General features: G+C 45.1%; 1 protein-coding gene across 3 annotated transcripts in view; it reads left to right on the forward strand.

The window, feature by feature from the left end:
- The first annotated feature begins 11,180 nt into the window (after positions 1 to 11,180).
- The window catches only part of LOC138266027 (PH and SEC7 domain-containing protein 4-like), a 257,026-nt gene continuing 248,304 nt past the window's right edge, over positions 11,181 to 19,902 (forward strand). The window contains exon 1 of one of the 3 annotated variants that reach the window (XM_069214335.1): positions 11,181 to 11,315. The gene's annotated coding sequence lies outside the window, so the exon portion shown is untranslated. The remainder of the gene's footprint in view (positions 11,316 to 19,902) is intronic. The other 2 variants (XM_069214338.1, XM_069214336.1) reach the window with 2 other exon arrangements.

Consider the following 19,902-nt stretch of genomic DNA (forward strand, 5'->3'; position numbering starts at 1 on the left):
ATAATCTTTGGCCTACCTGTGTGATTGCCCTGACTACGGCCAACTGCAGCGCAGCGCAACAGGCTGGCGCAGAAGAGGCCGATCTCACCCCTCTCTCTTCCCTATATACACCCACCCCTAATACCTCCCCAGTTTACCCACCTACCAATCCCTGCACTGGCTGTCTCCTTCCAGCCCGAATGCTCCCATGGAGAGACTAGACTGCGTCTGCTGTCCACGGGGCCCTACATTCAGGGCATCCGGAAACGTTGTTGGTGCCTCCGCAGCCCTTAGAGTGCAGATGTTAGTAAGAGGGTCATGCGGGGTGGATGATTTTTTCAGACTGTGGCGAATTATGCAGACGGCCATCTTCCTCAGCGGTCAGCCACTCCCCCTGGCAGTCGCAATCTTAAACCACTTGCTCAAGGCATGGTAGGGACTTCATGTGAAAGGAGGGGGCAATAGCCATCCATAAATCTGGAAACCATCATCTGCCCATAGCTTATTATGCAGCTCTAGAGAGTTCATCTGGCAATCCATTTGGTCTGACCTGCAAAATCATACAGCTCAAAGTTATGGACTTGCATGCCTCTTTGACCAGCGCCTGGTTTAGAAGTTCCCAGTGCAACTCTGAGCCATCCCTCATCCCATATTGAGCTTACTCATAAAGATCTCTGAAAAACCACCTGGGAATAGCTAGAGGTAGGTTTCCAAAATAATGCATAAGGAACTGGAGCATTTCTGCTTTAGCTGGGGCTATTCTTCCTGCAACTGTATGGGGAAGGGTCATCCACAAAGCTACCTGAGGCCTTAGGATCCTAGTGTCTTGCCCTAAATTGCAGTTAGTCCTCCACTGGGTTGTCAAATGATCTATATGGAAAAGGGAAGCATGGCACCCCTATCTTCCCACTACACTTGTGGAAAAAAAAGAGGCCACTGAGTTCAGAGAGTAGGGGGGAAGACCTTAGGCTACAATCATTCTACCTCTGTCAACCCGCTTCTAGGTGGTGCCTTCTGCCAACAGGAGGGCATGGGCTCAGGCAGTGGCCATCATCTAAGGCCATGTTGTGTGCCCCAGCCATGCCGCTCACGGCTTGTCAAGGTCCCACCTCACTTCCTGCAGGCTGGGCACATTTCCGGACATAGTCCAGTTTCTCAGTGTTAATGATGTGGGGCCTGGGTGCAAACAGGCTTGGATCTGCTGATGTGCACAGACTTTGGCCAGGACCAAGATTCCACGCATCTGTGACTGCCATGTTGTGCTGCGAGGCCTTGCCCCTGCAAAATGACTTAAGGAATATATTTAGGCATATTACTATTTCCAGTCCTCTGCAATTGGCTACAAATGCAAGGACAGGATGGTGGCCTTCAAGGGAAAGCAGACCTTCATCCCAAACAAGAGAGATTCGAAACCGCGGAAATTTGACAAGATATGGTCATACTGGAGCGCTGATAGAGGACTGTGAGGGGTTACGTGAGGATGGGTAGGGGGCTGGATCGGGGCAGGAAGAAATCTTCATGGGAGTTTCCTGAGCCCTCTTAGTCGTAAATGTGTATGATTTTAATAGGGTTCTCTTTACATGATTTGGTTTTCCACACTGACGCAACTTCGCCTCTGCAAACTGTTACTTCTGATTAAGGTATATTTGGGGAATGTATTTGTTTCCAATGTATTGTACTGAGCAACGGTTTAATAAAAATGTTTTTTTTTTTTTTAAATGAAAGATTCGAGAAAGATTTTTTTTAAAAGCAGCCTGTGTTCCTTGAAAGATCAGATGCTACTAAAAAAAAAAATTGTTTGGGAAAGACTTCATGTGAAGCATGTTGGTTCTTCTGTACCACAGTATGTGCCCCTATCACTTCGCCCACCTCTCCCACCACACCAGACCAGCTTCTCCTCTGTGAATCGGAAACCAGCCCACCTCTTTACCCGCTATATGCACAATGGTTATCATGGAAGACCAGCTTCTCCTCTGAGAATTAGAAACCAGCCCACCTCTTTACTCACTATCATCACAATGGTTATCATTGAATGCATAGATCACGGGACCTGTTTTCTTTCCCTGGATAGGAGTGATACAGAAATATTGGTACTAGCAGAACATGATAATGTCAAGCTTCCTTCTGAATGGCCAAGATCCTGGTTTCCATATTGTGCACGTTTCGGAAAGTAAAAAATGGGAGCTATCAATGATTTGGATCTTTCTTTCTCTCCACATTAACGCATATCAACAAGCTCAGCCTTCATTCTCTACCACACCACTCCATGGAAGTCCATGAACTTATTATGGATCACAGTCACTAAAACCTGGCTTACCAGCTCTTCGGGCCTTTCCCTTGCATTGTTCATTCCTTGCACCTATAAAACAGTCCACATCAACTGCACTAGTTGGCTTGGAGGCGGTATCACCATCATTTACAGTGACTGGTTCAAAGATTCTCTTCTACCCATTTGTGCCTTCCCTTTCGATTCATTTCTCTTATGCTCAATCACTTTCTCTCCTGTCGCTTCCGTCAGGCTGCTGTTTTCTACCACCTCTCTGAACCTCACACCTCCTCCTCATCCTCGCTAGGCAATTTTCTCACACTTCCCAACCACATAATTAATGCTTCTAAATTTATTTTTTTAGTGACCAACATCTTGGGCTGGAGAACCATTCTAATGCTGCTTCCTGCATACTTCTCAACACCTGCCTTACTCTAGGTCTCAATACTCCCCGACTAATACTGCAGGTCACTTACTGGATCTCATACTTACATCCTCCCAGAAATATGTCCACCCCCGCCTTACTTTGATTAGTCATTTACTTGCTTTATTTAATCTCCCCTTGCTAACTTATTAAGATTATTCATTACTTGTGCTCGGTCCACGCACCCTAATACCCCACCACTTAACTTTAGCCAAATGCCATTGAAAGGCACTTGAGAAGGCGTGGCATTACGATTATTCTTCAAATCACCAACAGCATTATAAAGAGGCACTAAAACACTACAAGAAGATCCTTAAGGAAGTACACTCCACAGTCTGCTGTTGTAAAGTTGAGAAAACTAGTAAAGCTTCACTTTGAGTCTATAAAGTTGTGAGCTAACTCATCTTTCCACCATGTAAGAACGTAACTATTACCACTCCTCTGCACCCTTCCCCCCTCTGTAAATCACTCCAACTTTTTTCAGCAAAAAATTGTGACCATTGAAATGTCCAACCAGGCAACTTGACCTCTGGTCTCCTCTGTTCACTCTGTTGGAATACTCACTGCTTAGGTCTGAGTCCTCTTTAAAAACTTTTCCATAACATCAAACGTATCCATGACTCAGGTTAGACTTTAACTCCTATCATTGCTGAGCTCTGCAGCTTTTCCATTAGCCCCCCTTTAGTTCTTTCTTCCTGGAAAAGGGCTTTAGTTATTCCTCTACTTAAAAGATCTTCTACCGATACTGCTGTACACAGCATTTATCGCCCCATATCTACCTAACCCATTCCTTCCGCAATTTTGGAGAAGCACATCAATCTTCAACTCTTTTCGGAAACTAACAGTATTTTAATTCTTTTCCATCTGAGTTCTGTCATCACAGCACTGACCCCAATTTCCGTAACGTATTACATGATCTGTGCATCATTTCTAATAATGATGGCTCTGCTGCTCCGATCCTTTTATAACCTGTCTGCAGCTTAAGATACAGATCACCCCTCCCCTTCAAATTATCACAACTCTCAATGTGTGGCATCCAAAACTAGGCCCTGACCTGCCTTCTGTTCCTTGCTCACTGGACACACATAAGCAGTCCATCTCCCTTCTCCGCTCCGGATGCAATTTACTTTTGTGCTGCATCCTTCTGGAGTCCTCATCGAGTGCTACAGCATTTACATTTCTCTAGCAACGACTATCAAATATTGTGACCTAAACCTTATATTATGAGCATACGATACTCACATTTTGCTTAGATTCCACGGTGATTCTCTGCAAGACAAAGATAGTCTCTGTGCTTGCTTGTCTGAGCTCGCCTTCAGGATGCAATCAAGCTGTCTTAAGCTTAACTCTGAGAAGAAAGAAGTGTTGATTGTGGGTGGACCAACTTCCATCTGGTCCTCTGCCTGTTGCCTCTCCCAACCTCGGTCCTACCACTGCTCATTTCGAAATTGGTGGGCTGTCTTGGAATCACATTGGATTCCAGTTTATCTTTTGCCCCTCAGATCCCCAAAATGTCCACCAACTGTTTCTTCTACACCTGCCTTCTCTGTAACATTGTTTTCATGCTTCCCCGTGCTCACAGGAAACCTGAGGTTTCTCTCAAGCCTGAACTAAAACAACTCATTATACTTTGGCCTACTTCAGTGTCTACTCTCTCAGCTTCAAAGGTCCAGAACCCTCCACATAATTTTCAATCTTTGTCGTCACACGACCACCTCCCATCTCTTTTCCATAACACATTACCTGTCTCTCACCACTCCTCCTTCAGGGCCTTCTGCCACAGAGCTGTTTGCTTTACCAGTCCTCTTTACCTTCAGAAAAATAACTCATTCCTACACTCACTCTCAGTCTGTCTTTTCCTTTCATATCAAGTGCCAGGATGCCCTCTTTGAGTATTTACGCACTCTGAAAACTTCATCATCATCTTCACAAGATAACACTGTTGTTAGTGGCGTTACATATAAAATGTCAACTCTCAGCAAGATCTTGCTACTAATGCAAACTAATCTTTGACTGAAAAATACAGGAACCCTGGTCTTGGGCTGGCTAAACTAATCTGATATGTTCTATACCTGGTTGCCAGAAAAGCTCATGGACAGACTCCAAAACAAATGCATCAATTTCTGCATCAACCTGACCATGTAAAACCTGCTTTGAAATCCTTCATATGCCACCCACCCGAATCCAGAATGGCAACCACACCGGACAGTGACTGGAGGGTTCTAGGACAGTGATGCCATCCTGCCCACACAGTGACTACAGGCACCCAGAAAAATAATGTTATGCGTTCAAGACAGTGAAAGGAGACGCTCTGGGTAGTGATGAGAACCTCCTAGGTCAATGACAAGACTTCCAAGACCTGATGCTATGACGAAGAAACAGGATAAACTCTGGACAGAATCAGATCAGTAACTCGACTCCTCAGTACTGTGACAGGCAAGGGCCCATTCAAATGAAGACAACACACACATTAATGGGCTGGCTGGACTAATATGATATGGTCTATACCAGGTTCCCCAAAAAACTCATGGTCAGACTCCAAAAAACGGCGAAACCCTACATCAATTTCTAAATCAACTTCTGGAAATCTGACCATGTAAACTTTGCCTTGAAATCCTTCCATTGCCACCCACCAGAATCCGGGATTAAAATGAAAATCATAAGCACCATCCTAGAGGCTTTCAGAAAAAATGGGCGTAGCTGCTTTTAAAGCATTACCTCACATTACATTCCAACTAGGAACCTTCAAACACCTCATCCGCAAACCTTCAAATGGCAAAAACTATGAGGCAGGCCCCTGGTCATCCATGGCCATAGACTTAAGATTCACTGGACCCAGGCATGAGAGCAGACCTTAATCACCTCATGGTCAGAAAAACTCTGAAGACTGAACTCTTTAAATAGTCATCCATCTGATCTTTGGTGTGGAAGAGAGCCACATTAGAGCAATACTGAATAGGGATACTTCACCTTTCTTTTGGTTGGGCGCTTACTTCTATCTCTAAGCTGCTGTAGACTCCTCTTTTTTCAGTGCCTTGCTAGGCGCGTTACAAAATGACTAAATGAATATATAGCATGAGTTTTTTTCCCCATTCCAAGGTGTACCGTCACAGAATATTATTTGCCAGCAATATTCACCAGTGCAAACCATGCGCACAAACACCTGTAGGATGCACAATAAGCGCTTGAATATTAGAGATGAATTGGAATCCCAATTCAAGTGCAAATTTATGTTTGGACATGATCAGGGATTTCCACACTGCTTATAATGAAGTTAAATGTACATTAGTGAAATGGTGTACAATGACACATAAATTCAAGCTATATCACACTATGAGCAGTCAGTTACTAGCACAAATTGCTCTTCCATTTAGTTGTTTACATGTTTTTCATGTATACACTTAATGCCAGACTAAGGCCCATATTTATACTTTTTTAGTGCCGCATTTGTGTCATTTTTTGATGCACAAGCAGCGCAAACTTACAAAATACAATTGTATTTTGTGAGTTTGCTCCGCTTTTGCGTCAAAAAGTGGAGCAAATGCAGCGCTAAAAATGTATAAATATGGGCCTAAATCCCTTAAACTTTGTAGCATCCAATTTAGGACATCCTTATTCCTCACTCCTCAGCCCTACTTCTCTTCCATCACTGATCATCCCTACTTCTCATCCATCATCCCTACTTCTCATCCATCATCCCTACTTCACTTCCATCATCCCTACTTCACTTCCATCATCCCTACTTCACTTCCATCCCTCATCATCCCTACTTCTCATCCTTCATCCCTTCTTCTCTTCCATCATCCCTACTCCTCATCCCTGCTTCTCATCCCTACTTCTCTTCCATCATCCCTACTTCTCATCCCTCATTCCTGCTTCTCATCCCTACTTCTCATCCATCTTCCATCATTCCTACTTCTCATGCCTCAGCCATCATCCCTACTCCTCCTCCATCACCCCTACTCCTCAGTCCTCATCCCTCAGTCATATCAACACATTTTCAGTTTTGTGAAACACACCTTCACACTGATTGGTTGGGAACAGAAAGATTTTAAATGAACTGTGGATGAACGTTATAACCCTTTCTCCAAGAGCTGATTTAAGACCCAAGCTGTGCACTCCTTGATTTCCCAAACCAGCAGAGCTTTCTGCAGAGGCCTGTGTTAACAGAAAAAGACTTAGTTAAATAAGACTTATTTAAATAAAATGAAATGTTGTACAGCCTTGAATTCACTGGAAACAAATGCACCGTTGCATTTCCTCTCCTCTGTCTTCACCCAGCACCTGCACTGAGAAAGCTGTTTTTCAGTGAAATAGAATGCAGGCCTCTCTCATAACTCTGATTGGATGTTGCCAGCCAATCAGTGTCAAGGAGTGCTTCACAAAACTGAAAATGTGTTGGTATGACTGAGGGATTGGGAATGAGTAGTAGGGATGATGAATGAGGAGTAGGGATGATAGCTGAGGCATGAGAAGTAGGAATGATGGGAGATGGTTGAGAAGTAGGGATGAGAAGCAGGGATGAGAAGCAGGGATGAGAAGCAAGAACGAGGGATGAGAAGTAGGGATGATGGAAGCGAAGCAGGGATGATGGATGAGAAGAAGGGATGATGGATGAGAAGCAGGGATGAGGTCTGAGAAGTAGGGATGATGGAAGAGAAGCAGGGATGATGGGTGAGAAGTAGGGATGAAGTATGATGGATGAGAAGTAGGGATGATGGATGAGAAGTAGGGATGATGTATGATGGATGAGAAGTAGGGATGATGGAAGAGAAGCAGGGATGATGGATGAGAAGTAGGGATGATGGATGAGAAGCAGGGATGATGGATAAAACGTAGGGATGATGTATGATGGATGAGAAGCAAGGACGATGGAAGAAAAGCAGGGATGGTGTATAATGGATGAGAAGCAGGGATGGTGGAGGAGAAGTAGGGATGATGTATGATGGATGCGAATAAGGGATGATTGATGAGAAGTAGGGATGAGAATTAGGGCTGATGGACGAGAAGTAGGGATGATGGATGAGAAGTTGGGATGATGGATGAGAAGTTGGGATGATGGATGAGAAGTAGGGATGATGGAAGAGAAGTATGGATGATGGATGAGAAATAGGGATGATGGGAGAGAAGCAGGGATGATGGATGAGAAGTAGGGATGATGTGTAATGGATGAGAAGTAGGGATGATGGATGAGAAGCAGGGATGAGAAGCAGGGATGAAAAGTAGGGATGAGGAGTGAGGAACGGGGATGCCCTAAAATGGATGCTGTAGACGCACTATAACTTCAAATACAGTTTCGGTGGTCGACAGTTTATTTTTTTTAGCCTTCTTCAGAACAAAAAAATAGTTAATTTCCATCGCTTTGCTTCTTATCATACATTATTCTGAGCCGACTGTCAGTGGGTGTTTACTGTTTGCAGAAGCATTATCGCATTTTATATCAACTGTCACAACTGCCAGGGTCTATTTATTCTCAAAGACAACTGCATTTACACCAAGTACTAGTCTGCATTACCCGCCAAAAGCAGAAACCAGTAACCACCAGTGCCAGCATGCTTTTAGCTTTTTGATTTACAAGAAAGAAATGAGAATATTTCCTCAGGAGTCAGAATATGTAGAAAGTGAATGGAAAAATACACTCTTGTTATATTTTCCAGTTGTATTTTATATAGGGTGACCACCCATCCGTAAATTTCACGGACTGTCCGTAATTTCGCCCTGCCGTCCGTTGTCCGTGATGAAAACCTTAACGGACAGCATTTGTCCGTTATTTTAGCCTTTCACCAAAAGGACACCGAAGGCAGGGCGAAAATACGGGTAGATTAGTTTCCCCAGCTGGATTGAAAGGCAGGGAGTCTCCTGTGCTCGGAGGGAGGGGCAGACAGATAAGAAAAGCCCTTCTTGCCAGGGTGTCTCCCCTAAAGAAATGCAAATGTGCAAACTGGTAAATCTGCAAATGTAAAGGGGCTTGAAAACCTGCACTGACTTTAAACAAAGGAGTCACTTAAAGCTTTCTGATGGCAAAGATTTTTTCTTTTAGAGAGGTACCTTAAGGGTGTTCCAAGTTGAGCTGTGGAGTGTGTGGTTTTAATGGAGTGTTATAAAAAAAGTTAGTACTAGGTATAAACTGTATATTATTCAAAACTGTGTTTGAGAAGCACTTTTTAATATTTAACCGAAATGTATTTGCGCATTTTGTAGCAGCCTATATTATGATGTAATTGTATTTATATAACGCTTACTATCCCTGACGAAGCGTCAAATCCATGTTTAAAATAAGGACTTGCACCTTCACAGTTCTTCCAGGGGCCTCGGTACCTCATAGTACTAACAAACAATGGCAAAGCCAAAAGGTCTCGTCTGCGCAAGAGTTATTGGCTTTGCCAATGAGTTTTAGCCATATTATACATCAGAGTGGCTGCTGTTCATGGCTAAACGTTAATGGCATAGTGGTGTGGAGTGGAAAAGAGCGGCATAGGAGCAGTGGCGTAGAGCCCAGTGTTGCAGGGTACAGTGCAGTTTTTTAGAGTGCAGTGGTTTAGAGTGCAGTGGCATGGAGTGGCATGGGACAGAGTAGAGAGGCATAGAGTGCAGTGGAGTACAGTGGCATACAATAGAGTGGCAGAGAGTGCAGTAGTGTAGAGTGGTGCAGTGGCATAGAGTGCAGAGTAGACCCATGTGGCAGAGAGTGCAGTGGCATAGTGTAGAGTGGTGCAGTGCAGAGTATAGTGCTGTAGAGTGCAGTCACATAGAGTGGAGTGAAGCAGAGAAGAGTAGCATAGAGTGCAGTGGCATTGAGTGCAGTAGTATAGAGTAGATTGGTGTACAGTACAGTGGCGGAGAGTGCAGTGTTGTAGAGTAGAATGAGTGGAGTAGAGTGGCACAGAGATCAATGGTATAGAGTACAGTGGTGCAGAGTAGAGGGCAGTGGCGTACAGTGCAGTTGTTTAGAGTGTATTGGCACAGAGTGCAGTGGCATAGAGTGGCATGGGGTAGTGTAGCATAGAGTGCAGTGGAGTGGAGTGGCATACAATAGAGTGGCAGCGAGTGCAGTAATGCAGAGTGGTGCAGTGTCAGAGTGCAGAGTAGACTTGTGAAATAAATGTAGAGTCCCAGGCATACACTCTAGTGCTGTGAGACTACAGACAAGTTGTGGCTTCCTCACATCCTGACATTAGGTGCGAGACTGTCGGCCACACCATCTGTCCTGCCTCTTTATAATTTTTTTAGATTGAAAGTCTATGGGTGGTTGTGATAAGCCAGATGTTTTTGTTCAATGTGTTTAAACTTACATAAGGTTAATTACCTTAATGTTTCCCAAACTGTTTGCCAGGGGTTTTAAATGTTCAGAAACATTATCAAAAAGTTGCTGTTACTTTCTCCTCAAGAAAGATTAGGTAGATTTGGGTAGGAGTGATGGCCTTGCCTCTGTACTGAAGGGCATTAATTTACTACTTAACAAGGACGAAATGTGACACCTGAATGTAGCATACCATGAGGCAATCATAAAAAGACCACAGTGTGCTATGTTAAAAAGTAAATAAATTCACTCTCAACATAGTGAGGCGTGGCCTCCCTTGTGTGTCTGTAAAACTGACATTTGTTCTTGAATTTGTGTCCTGAATTTTGACCCTTTGTCCTGAATTTTTTTTCCTGAATTTTTACCCTTTGTCCTGAACTTTTTACAGTCCTGTCCAGAATTTGCATCAATGCCAGGTGGCCACCCTAATTTTATATTTTTTGCCATTTCCTTTGGCACTTTTATGTGGACTTGGTGATATTTTGGAAGTGCTATAGACAGTGATATAAACCACCCCACGCAGTGATGTCATCCACACCGGACAGTAATTTGAGGGCCTCAGGACAGTAATGTCATCCACACCGGACAGTGACAGGGGGCAGTCAAGGTTAGCGATGAGAACCACTTAGGATAGTGACGAGGCGCTCTTCTATGTTTGTGACAGTGCTAACAGGATAAACACTGGACTCGATTGGCAGCTCGACTCCTCAGAGGAATGACAGAACAGCAGAGGATGTGGCGCGATGGCTAGAGCTGTCGATTTTTGGTAATGAGGAACCACGTTCAGCCTCAGGGTCAGCTCACCAGCCTGTGATTATGGGCAAATCACTTAATCTCCCCATGCCTAAAAAAACAAACAAAATACAACAAAATTGAATGACAAGAATTGAGGACAGCGGACCCACTCGTGTGGGTGACAGAATCTAAACGTTATAGTAATACTCAGTTTAAAGACTGGACCCGTGCAGGGCAGCGACTTAAGGCACTCAAGTTGGCGACTAGACCAGCTCTATGGCGACCAGCAGGAGCTGGCCACGGCACCCCTGCATTCTGGTACTTGTGGTACCCTCCCCCTGTCAGCCCGGCCCGCCCAGCGCCGGCTGCGGCTGTAATGTGAGCCCTGTGCACAGACTCTGCTTCCTCTCTGTGCAATGCGCTCTGTATTTCCGGTAAACAGTGAGGGCTCCTGGGCTCCTGCGCTCCTCCCCCCCTCAGGCTTCAACTGCCTCTCAGGCCCAAGGACAGAGGAGGCGACACAGCGCCCTGAAACCTTGGAGACCAAAGGGCGGCGCGGTATGCAGATTGCCCTGTAGGACCGAAGACCATGGGCATGGGCGACCGGACCGGTAAGGAGAGGAGGGTGCAAGGACGTATAAGAGGGCTGCGGTAAAGTGTCCACCGCTTCCACCTTTTGAAAATGATCAGTTCGTGCTTCTTACACGAGTGTCAGGTCTTCGCCTAGCACTGCCTCTGTGCCAGCTGTCGGTTCCTAGCGCTGCGTTTCAGTGCTCGTGCCTTACGATACCCACCAGTGCCAGGATTTGACAGTCCCTACTTTTGCCATCCTCTAACAATGCTTTCATGTCATCTTTTTCACACTGCCCGTCTTTGCTGTCTTCTTACAGTGCCATCCCCTCTCGCTGTCGACAGCTTCCTTCACTCTCCACCAACTGTACCTCGCACTGTCTGTCATTGCCAACTTCTCAAACTGCCCACCGGTGCCAACTTCCCAAACTGTTCACCAATGTCAGCTGCGATACTGTCCACCGGTGCCAGCTTGCAACGTTGTCCGCCAGTGGAAGCTGCTTGCACTGCCCACCAGTGTCAGCTTTTCCAACTGCCTGCCATATCGAGGTTCTCACGTTGTCCCTGTTTGCCAGCTTCTCCATTTCCCCCAAACACCTGCTTCTCCAACTGCCCATCAGTGCCACCTTCTCACACTTCACATGATAGAGTTTACCTAGTCGTCAGGACACTATGATTTGAGTCTTGGGATTTTAATTGTCATTCTAATGGATTCTGGCAGCTGTAGACTTGGTTCACTTCAAATCAACCTCTTAGACTGACACACCTTAAAACAGCCATTTGCAAAAGGAAGGCCCGGGTTTTAATCACTGTGCTGTGTTGACATGAAGCCAACTAGGGCAACCAGGTCACTCTGGGCCATTGAGGACACCGACTCCAGTCCCGAACGTTTGAGCTACAAATCTTTGACATCAAGTGTGTTATTCTAATTAGAAGTAAAAATAAAACCACAACACCCAGAGTGCATTAGGCTACCACTCCAAAGCCCAAGACAGAAAACGTAACCGCTGCTGGCATTGCTTCTCAAACCGCCCTCTGGTACCGCTATGCGCACTGCCCAGTAGTGCTCTCTGATTGCTAGGGCCTCCAGTGTCAGCTCATCGCAGTGCCTGTCTCTCCCATGGCTTACCAGTGGCACGTTTTGAAACTGACTTACAGGTGCTTACACTGCTTACCAGAACACATGTATCAGATTATAAAGGGCATAGCTAGCTATACAGCAACGGAGCAAAATGTGTGGGGCAGGTGGTGGAGAGAGCTGCGCGGGGAAGGGGGGGTCATTGAGGGTGGAGGCGAAGAATGGGGTTCTAATCAGGGAAGTTGCGATTGTCAGCAGAAGTGGGGAAAGCTTTAAGTGGCAGGAAGTCCATAAAACGTAGAGTGAACGTGATGGGTTTACAGAATGGTGTATGGTGAAGGGAGTGGAGAAAGTGCTTGAAAGCTGCAGGGTTGATGTGGGAAGTAGTAGGGCATCCCCTTGTACATAAGAGCCCGTTTCTCACACATCGCCCCTCTGGTAGCTTGTCATAGTGCCAGTTTCTATCCGTGCCCTTTGGACCCAATTCCTCCGCGCATCTACAACTGAAAGCTCTCAAAGAGCCCGGCATGAAGGGCCCTTCACACTGTCAATTTGTGTGGGTGTGAGTTGTTCTGATTGCCTTCCAGAGTTGAATTAAATTTAAAAAAAGTGCCAGGGTCCAACGATCTCGGAAGCAAGCCACCGGCACCACCCAGAGCTAGTGCTCCTCAGTGCCGCAGTTGGAGCCGTCTCAGCCATTCAGCATCTTTCTCTGGCAGTTCCTTTGTAGGCCATTTGCTACCTACAGCACTCCAGGCCTGCCCAAATAAGCGTACACACCATATCCAGATGCCAATTTATACATTGTCTTATGTAATTTACTTCAGATAAGCATCGTTCCACACTCAGGCGAGACAGAGCAGATACATGAACCAGACCAGTGTAATGTGGAAAAGGCCTCTTTAATGAAACAGGTGTGTATCGAAAAACATATCTCAAACCCTGGGAACTGCCTTACACGCTTAACACATGGCCTAATGATACATCCATACACAACTAGCACAAACCCCCCCACACCCCAACGGACTCCTGCTATTTCCTCCCACCAGCTCCCCATTATGCAGAGGTGGATTTACGCCACGTTGTTCCCTGTCTCTTGTAATTTGTCCAGTGTTCCTTTTATTTTGCATTCTAATACTTTATTCTAGCATTTCTAACGGTAATAAAACTACAAGTACCATAATTAAATAAAATAAAATATAACTGTGTAGGTTATGTTTTTTAGCCACAGATTAACATGAGCTCTCCCATTGTTTGGGAAGGAGTGCTCAATCTAAAATCCGACAGCACAGGTGCTAGGCCAGCCAGTCTGTCCAGCGGGGCGTACTCAGGAAGTATAGCACACCTTCATCCACCCTGGTTACAATCAGCTAATGTAGGTTGGTCCAAGCTTGAAAGCATGACAATGCCTCAGAGAGATGTCACTTCCTCATTGCCATTTACTTGATCACTACCATTCTTGAAATAAAAATGTGTGTCACTTCAAAGTAAGAATGCTGCAATGCTATCTTTCTATGTGTACAACTGCCTGGATGCACAGCCAGTGCAATCTAGAAGGGATGTTCGATGGTCAAGTGCTGGTTCTATAATAAAAAAAAAAATAGTGCTGAGTCACTGGCAAACACCTGCACAATTTAAGCACTGTCGCCTTAAATAAATATGAGGGCTGACCTAAGCTTGGGAAGCAATCAATGAGGTCCCTCACTAAATTTGGCTGAAAAAGAAAAGTTCCGTTCTTAATAGGCAAAGTGCATTTCCAGCACAGCCCCTATTCTCCTTCCTAATAGCCGGCAATGGTAGGGCAGGGTTTTGTTTGGCTCACCTGATGGGAGATGCATGCAGCCGGTCACACGTGTGGCACGATTAAATAAACCATAAGCTTTACATATTAAAGATATAATATATTGCCTTTGCAGTCCAGTAAGACATAAAAGCCTTAAAACTCCAGCACAAACCATAGTGTTCAGGCAGACGTACAATTTATAGTAAACATAGACTCTTCACAATTTACAGCAGTCTCATCAAAGTTTTCAAAGACTGGTAACTATGCAAATGCTTGTTGCAGGAAACGCTATATGCGACTCTCTGAAAGTTAAGCTTAGTGCAGAAGTTAGAGTAGGAGAATGTACAGTGATGAGCACCAACCACGGGGTTTCTGCGGCTTTGTAAGCACCCTGGACGGTAGGAGGAAGAAGGTTACCATAGTCAGATTTTTCACAGGTGAACTTTGTCTCTGGACAGCCAGTCGGGCGGATGTCCAGCATGCCACAATTCATATAGGCCACTTCTGGTGCATTCTCAGTGGGGAGAAGCCCCATCACAGGTCAAAGAGAACCCTAGAAGTTCTTGTTTAGTCCACGTTCTGGTACACGTTTTAAGCAAATCAAGGAAACTATTTTCAGACATTTGAATTTGCTCAATAATGCCGGAGTATTTTATGAAAATTCAATGTTTGCCTTCAAGGGAGGTTCCAACCTTAGAAACAGGGTTTAGTTAAAACATATTATGAATCCATTACTCGTAATTTAGGCCTCCCACCAATAATCGGTCACTACTGCTGTGGCAATTGCATGGATTGTTCAAGTTATGTCATGATTAATGGCATCAAGGTCAAGCACTTTTCCAACTGTAACACAAAATATGTCATCTATTGTATTCAGTGGCCCTGTGGCTTGGCTTACTTCGCTAAGACCACACAAATTGTCCAGAGAAGGATTCTGCAGCAACAGTCTAGAAGAGAATGTCTGGTTGAACAGGCCTCATTGGTGCAACACTTTGCAACAAGGACAATAGCCTAGGGAGATAAAATGGTGTGTATTAGAGATGATTAAACCTTCCATCAAACACAGTAACTGTGACCGCTTCTTATCACTAAAGGAAAACGGGTGGGTTTGTAAACTTGAATTTGGAAGCTTTACACAGCGAACAGTGATCTAAATGACTATGTGAAATGAAATACCTTAGCTTTGCTTATCAAATGGTGTGGTTCCATATGTCTTTACAGTCAACTCATCATACGGACCTTATTGCCTTGTTTTTAATGCATATATATAAACAAAAGTCTTATTGTCTAAGTTATGCGGCCCAGGCTATACACTTCAGTTTTATATGGATACTAAACTAATTATCTCTCAGTATTTATCAGTGGGGTACTTGCCCGCCCCATTATGCTTGTCTGTGTCCTCTTCAGATCCTTTTAAAGTTGTTATTCATAGGAGTTCTATGAATTATCTCAATTTGAGGTAGATACATATTTCATTTATGTGCTATCCTTTTCCCCAAATGGTTCTGTTTTCATGCAAGATTTTCCATACATGGATAAAATATGTACCGCTCCGAATTCTGCATTAATATGGTTTTGCACTTACTATTCACACCATTGCATAAATCCACTATTACAAATTAGATCACCATACCACACTTGTACAAGATTGCCTAATCAGTTGGTATCTGTGTAATTCCATGATGGCGGCTGTGAGAAAGTAGCCTCTTTCTAGCCTTGTTACCCCCACTTTAGGCCTGTTTGTGAGTGTATGTCAGGGTGTTTTCACTGTCTCACTGGGATCCTGCCAGCCAGGGCCCAGTGCTCATAGTGAAAACCCTATGTTTTCAGTATGTTTGTTATGTGTCACTGGGACCCTGCTAGTCAGGACCCCAGTGCTCATAAGTTTGTGGCCTATATGTATGTGTTCCCTGTGTGGTGCCTAACTGTCTCACTGAGGCTCTGCTAACCAGAACCTCAGTGGTTATGCTCTCTCATTTCTTTCAAATTGTCACTAACAGGCTAGTGACCAATTTTACCAATTTACATTGGCTTACTGGAACACCCTTATAATTCCCCAGTATATGGTACTGAGGTACCCAGGGTATTGGGGTTCCAGGAGATCCCTATGGGCTGCAGCATTTCTTTTGCCACCCATAGGGAGCTCTGACATTTCTTACACAGGCCTGCCACTGCAGCCTGAGTGAAATAACGTCCACGTTATTTCACAGCCATTTTACACTGCACTTAAGTAACTTATAAGTCACCTATATGTCTAACCTTTACCTGGTAAAGGTTAGGTGCAAAGTTACTTAGTGTGAGGGCACCCTGGCACTAGCCAAGGTGCCCCCACATTGTTCAGGGCCAATTCCCCGGACTTTGTGAGTGCGGGGACACCATTACACGCGTGCACTACATATAGGTCACTACCTATATGTAGCTTCACAATGGTAACTCCGAATATGGCCATGTAACATGTCTAAGATCATGGAATTGCCCCCTCTATGCCATCCTGGCATAGTTGGCACAATCCCATGATCCCAGTGGTCTGTAGCACAGACCCTGGTACTGCCAAACTGCCTTTTCAGGGGTTTCACTGCAGCTGCTGCTGCCAACCCCTCAGACAGGTTTCTGCCCCCCTGGGGTCAAGCCAGGCTTGTCCCAGGATGGCAGAACAAAGGACTTCCTCTGAGAGAGGGTGTTACACCCTCTCCCTTTGGAAAATGGTGTGAAGGCAGGGGAGGAGTAGCCTCCCCCACCCTCTGGAAATGCTTTCTTGGGCACAGATGTGCCCAATTCTACATAAGCCAGTCTACACCGGTTCAGGGACCCCTTAGCCCCTGCTCTGGCGCGAAAATGGACAAAGGAAAGGGGAGTGACCACTCCCCTGACCTGCACCTCCCCTGGGAGGTGTCCAGAGCTCCTCCAGTGTGCTCCAGACCTCTGCCATCTTGGAAACAGAGGTGCTGCTGGCACACTGGACTGCTCTGAGTGGCCAGTGCCACCAGGTGACGTCAGAGACTCCTTCTGATAGGCTCCTTCAGGTGTTAGTAGCCTATCCTCTCTCCTAGGTAGCCAAACCCTCTTTTCTGGCTATTTAGGGTCTCTGTCTCTGGGGAAACTTTAGATAACGAATGCAAGAGCTCATCCGAGTTCCTCTGCATCTCTCTCTTCACCTTCTGATAAGGAAACGACTGCTGACCGCGCTGGAAGCCTGCAAACCTGCAACATAGTAGCAAAGACGACTACTGCAACTCTGTAACGCTGATCCTGCGGCCTTCTCTACTGTTTTCCTGCTTGTGCATGCTGTGGGGGTAGTCTGCCTCCTCTCTGCACCAGAAGCTCCGAAGAAATCTCCCGTGGGTCGACGGAATCTTCCCCCTGCAACCGCAGGCACCAAAAAGCTGCATTACCGGTCCCTTGGGTCTCCTCTCAGCACGACGAGCGAGGTCCCTTGAATCCAGCAACTCTGTCCAAGTGACTGCCACAGTCCAGTGACTCTTCAGTCCAAGTTTGGTGGAGGTAAGTCCTTGCCTCCCCACTCCAGACTGCATTGTTGGTAACCGCGACTTTTGCAACTTCTCCGGCCCCTGTGCACTTCCGGCGGAAATCCTTTGTGCACAGCCAAGCCTGGGTCCACGGCACTCTAACCTGCATTGCACGACTTTCTAAGTTGGTCTCCGGCGACGTGGGACTCCTTTGTGCAACTTCGGCGAGCACCGTTTCATGCATCCTCGTAGTGCCTGTTTCTGGCACTTCTCCGGGTGCTACCTGCTTCAGAGAGGGCTCCTTGTCTTGCTCGACGTCTCCTCTCTCTCCAGGTCCAATTTGCGACCTCTTGGTCCCTCCTGGGCCTCAGCAGCGTCCAAAAACGCCAACCACACGATTTGCAGCTAGCAAGGCTTGTTGGCGTCCTTTCGGCGGGAAAACACTTCTGCACGACTCGCCAAGGCGAGAGGGATCCGTCCACCAAAGGGGAAGTCTCTAGCCCTTTTCGTTCCTGCAGAAACCGCAGCTTCTTCTGTCCAGTCGAAGCTTCTTTGCACCCGCAGCTGGCATTTCCTGGGCATCTGCCCATCTCCGACTTGCTTGTGACTTTTGGACTTGGTCCCCTTGTTCCACAGGTACCCTAGATTGGAAATCCACAGTTGTTGCATTGTTGGTTTGTGTCTTTCCTGCATTATTCCTCTATTACGACTTCTTTGTCTTTGGGGGAACTTTAGTGCACTTTGCACTCACTTTTCAGGGTCTTGGGGAGGGCTAATTTTCTAACTCTCACTATTTTCTAATAGCCCCAGCGAACCTCTACAAGGTCACATGGGTTTGGGGTCCATTCGTGGTTCGCATTCCACTTTTGGAGTATATGGTTTGTGTTGCCCCTATCCCTATGTGTCCCCATTGCATCCTATTGTAACTATACATTGTTTGCACTGTTTTCTAAGACTATACTGCATATTTCTAGTACTGTGTACATATAACTTGTGTATATTTGCTATCCTCACTCTGAGGGTACACTCTGAGATACTTTGGCATATTGTCATAAAAATGAAGTACCTTTATTTTTAGTATAACTGTGTATTGTGTTTTCTTATGATATTGTGCAAGTGACACCTGTGGTACTGTAGTAGCTTCACACGTCTCCTAGTTCAGCCTAAGCTGCTCTGCTAAGCTACCATTATCTATCAGCCTAAGCTGCTAGACACCCTATACACTAATAAGGGATACCTGGGCCTGGTGCAAGGTGTAAGTACCCCTTGGTACCCACTACAAGCCAGTCCAGCCTCCTACAGCGGCCATTACCTTTCATCATTTTTCTTATTTACATCCTATGATTCGTTTTATACAATTATATTGACACCCATCCCTTCCATCAATGTGAAGCGGTTAATTGGCACTCTTGATATGATCTTGTCTTGCATATGGTTTATTTTGATAACTCGCATTTCTTAGTCTGGCTCTGAAGTGAAGCCGTAACTTTACTCACCTATATTTCAGATTAATCCCACACCTTGTTTATTTCTAGATGTAGGTATGTTTTTATGGTTTCTTAGTCCGAGCATGTTTTTATATCTAGCACTACTTGCATTACCAGTTTCTTTAACCACACTGTGTGTTCAATGCTACATACGTACCTTCACTGTTCCAGTGCAAAAACCATCACCTTTAGACAAGTTTCTTCAGGTGTACATTTAATTCTTGGTTTCTTTCTGGTTAGAACCATATTCCTCAAAATCCATTACGGAACACTTTCATTCCTGAGGATGGTCTTTTGTATTTAATACAAAAGGAGACTGAACATTGAGGTACACTCTACTACTTCATAAAGCTCAGACATCATTGGAACATATTGTACACAACAGGGTTGTGATCTACATGAGTGCTCCTTGTATTAAGAGTGGAGTGCACAGCTGTCCCAGTAAATTACTCTATGGAAATATGTACAAGCAAAACACTGGATAGATATGTGTTTCTTGCTGTTACAGAACACCTGGAGACTTGCTTTTGCACCTTTTGTCTGGTGTTTCAATACAGACCAATTGTTTGTAATTATATTGTTGATACCCCTGTTTCTTAATTTGTTTTTTTTTTTCGTTGCATTATTCTGAAACATGTGCTATTTGAATAATTCTTGTAAGTTTCGTTCAGTACTTTCGAGGTCACTAAACACAAATTTACCAATTTACAGTGTTTTTTATCTAAATTATCCCCTTGTATGCCATTCACATAAGTTTATACTCTTACACAAGCTCATAAGGGGTTATTTGGTTGCCCTCCTCCGTTCCTTACC

This window comes from Pleurodeles waltl, chromosome 11, assembly GCF_031143425.1.
Source record: "Pleurodeles waltl isolate 20211129_DDA chromosome 11, aPleWal1.hap1.20221129, whole genome shotgun sequence".
Classification (NCBI taxonomy): domain Eukaryota; kingdom Metazoa; phylum Chordata; class Amphibia; order Caudata; family Salamandridae; genus Pleurodeles; species Pleurodeles waltl.